General features: G+C 46.0%; 1 pseudogene; it reads left to right on the forward strand.

The window, feature by feature from the left end:
- Positions 1–1,548: 1,548 nt before the first annotated feature.
- Positions 1,549–3,045, forward strand: LOC148046970 (uncharacterized; annotated as a pseudogene).
- Positions 3,046–3,432: the final 387 nt, after the last annotated feature.

Below are 3,432 nucleotides of genomic sequence, written 5' to 3' on the forward strand. Positions count from 1 at the left end.
GGAGCCAAAGGATGCCATCAGCCTCCCTTTCATTGGGTTAACCCCCAAAAGAGTGTAATGAGGTACCACACTGGAGGGGGCTATGAGACTGATGGGGAAACCCACCTGCTCTCTGCACTCCCTGCTTCTCCCTCCCCCCCCCTTTGTAATTTTGGCATTATTGTACCTTAATTGTTTATCCCATCGTTTCTCTTGATCGTTTTATTCTTCTGACACTTACTTTCATGTCTCCATTTTTACTGTTGCTCCTTGGCAAGATGGATGGCAAATAAATTTAAGAAATAAATGAATGGCACAAAAGGAAGTATGGTCCTATCAAGAGGAGGAGGCTGAGCTGTGAAAGGGACCCATGAAGGGAGAGGCAATGGGCCTCCAGGAAGCCAGGATCAACTAGTCATTATGGGATGGAGCTCATAAGTGGAAAAATCAGAAAAAGCGAGAAAAGGGGATAAGAAATGGGGTGATTAAACTAAACCCAACTCTCTTTCCTTCTCTTGCTTGTAATGATCCCATAATTTTTGGCATTTCCTACAGGCAGTCCTCGCCTTGTGACTAAAATTGGGGTTGGCATCTTGCTCGTTGAGCAAAGCGGTCATTATGTGAGACGCCACTTGACTGCTTTGCTCAGGAATTGTAATTCTGTGGGTTGTAAAGCGATTTCACTGGTCGTTAAGTGGGTGGAGTGCCAGGTAAGAAGCCTGGATTTGCCAACAGGAGAGGCCCTGTGAGTCCTGGTACAGGCCATGTTTGACTTGAGGGGGTCCTGGAGAGACTTAGAGATGCTTTGGGACACGTTGCTTGGAAACGGTGTGGAACACGCGGTATGGAAAATGGCGCTAGGTTGCAAAGTCCTCCGGTGTGGGGATGAAGGCTGCATTTCTCAATGGCAGCGGGGACACTGGGCTGAAGTCCAGGCCTGGGGTCAGTGACCACTGGCTGAAGGCCTCAGGCCTCCACTTAAGGGACTGCCATTTCTGCTGCATTACCAGGCCCAACTGAGGCTTCTGGGGGCGGCAGAAGCATTGCACCCCACTTCAACATCCCCTCATTCATGGATGTCTTGTGCTAGCTCTCCAGAACCTCCCCTACCCCAAAGCACCCCCCCAGGGCTCTTGTCTGCGCCAACCCTCCACTTAAGGAGCCTCAAATTCTTGATGCCTGCTGTTAGGAGTGTGGGATTTCTGTTGCTGAGCAAAGTGATTGTGTGACCCTTCACTTGCTTCAACCAAAATTCCAGTCCTGCTTATGATCATCAAAGATTAGCTCTAGTTTAAACCTTTCTTTTCCACCTTGCCCTAGGACAAGAACCAAGGGGGAAAAGATAGAGTCAATGAACAGCAGAAGAGTTTGCCTCTTAGAGATGTGGAGACTTCATCATTAGAGATTTTGTGTAGCGTGTATTGTGGACTCCTGCGCTGGGCAGGCTGGAAGACCTTCATGATCCCTTCCAAGGGAAAGCTTTTGTGATTCTCTACATTTCTCAAAAGGAAATCTACTTCTCCGCTTTCCCCCCTCATCTCACAGAGAGTAAAAGATTGTAATCAAAGATTCACCTGCAAGGCATCTATCAACAGACAGTAGAAAATCAGCACAAGGCAGCAGCCAAGAGGAAGGATGGACTGTGGGAAAGTCCTGGATCCCCCATCAGACACAAGAAGCACTCCAAAAAAACACAAAAAACCTCATGAATGCTCAGAGTGTGGGAAATCCTTTGCTCACAGGTCCCTCCTTTTGACCCACAGGAAGGTCCATGTGGGAAGTGGATCCAGTGAAGGTTTGGAGGGCGAGAAATCTTCCTTTGGGAAAAACTCCAAAGATCTCAGCAGCCCCCCAACACTAAAAGCCTATAAATGTGTGGAATGTGCCTTATGCTTTGGACGAAGGTCACACCTTCTTATACATCAGAAAATCCACACTGGAGAGAAACCTTATCAGTGTCTGGAATGTGGGAAGTTTTTCCGTAAAAAAGACACTCTCAGAAAGCACGAGACGATCCACACAGGGGAGAAACCTTACAAGTGTTGGGAGTGTGGGAAGAGCTTTTCTCAGAAAGCTCATCTTTGCATCCATGAGAAGATTCACGCAGGAGTCAAACCTTACAAATGCTTTGAGTGTGGAAAATGTTTCACCCAGAGTTCAACTCTTCGGAGTCATTGGAAAACACACACAGGGGAGAAAAACGAAAAGCGCCTTAAATGTGGGTGTGGGAAGCATTTTACCTTGAAATCAACTTTGGCGCGACATCAGAGACTTCACACTGGAGAGACACCCTATGAATGTCCAGAATGTGAGAAACGATTTGTAAATTCTACTGAACTTCGGACGCACCAGAAGAGGCACAAAGAGGAGAAACCCTATGAATGTGGGGAGTGCGGGAAAAGTTTTGTTACACGAACAGAGCTCCAGGTTCATCAGAGAATCCACACAGGGGAGAAGCCGTACGACTGTGAGAAGTGTGGGAAATCCTTTACCCAAAAACAACACCTTGGAAGGCATCAGAGGGTCCACACGGGAGAGAAGCCATACAGATGCTTAGAATGTGGGAAGTATTTTGCTCAATCTGCAAACTTTTGGACACATCATAGAACGCACACTGGGGAGAAGCCATATCAGTGCAACGAATGTGGAAGATTTTATCGTACCTCATCAGCCCTTAGACGCCATGTGAAAACTCACACGGGGGAAAAACACTACAAATGTTTTGACTGTGGGAAAGCATTTGCTGATTCATCTTCCCTTAGAAGTCACAGCCGAATCCATACAGGAGAGAAGCCCCATAAATGCTCAGAGTGCGATAAACGTTTTTCTCAGAAACGTACTCTCTTAAAGCATCAGCGAATCCACACTGGAGAAAAACCATAGAAATGTCTGGAATGTGGGAAATGCTTTGCCCAACCTTCAGCCCTTCAGCGCTTGGAACACACACCCAAAGTCACACAGGAGAGTCAGCTCACAGCTGTGCAGAGTGTGAGAAACCTTTTCACAGCAATTCAAAGCTAAAAATACATCAGAATGTCCATAGGAGATAAATCCCTTCAGCTGTGAACAATGTTGTTAGGCAACCTCAAATCCCATTAGAGAGTACACAATGAGACAAGAGGGCATAGGTACGGGGAGTGTGAGGATGTTTGCCTCACAAAGCAGCATTAGTCACTTACCAGAGTGATTACACAAAAGTTCGTGACTATATATAATGTTTTGTAGAGTACAGGTAATTCTCAGCTTACGACCACAACTGGAAATGGATTTCTGGTTGTAAGTTGTTAATAGTCATAAATCACGACACCCAGCTATTATTTTTATCTTTTACTAGACCTTTGTTGATCAATGAAGAGAACTGAAGATTGAGAGAGGAGAAAATGGGGTGAGGGGTGGAGTGAAGATGCATCTGGTGTCTTATTTAGTGATAAATCATTGATGTTGAATATGCTG

Source organism: Thamnophis sirtalis, unplaced genomic scaffold, assembly GCF_051295495.1.
Source record: "Thamnophis sirtalis isolate CommonGarterSnake01/CBP01778 unplaced genomic scaffold, rThaSir2_p1.2 scaffold_3, whole genome shotgun sequence".
NCBI lineage: Eukaryota > Metazoa > Chordata > Lepidosauria > Squamata > Natricidae > Thamnophis > Thamnophis sirtalis.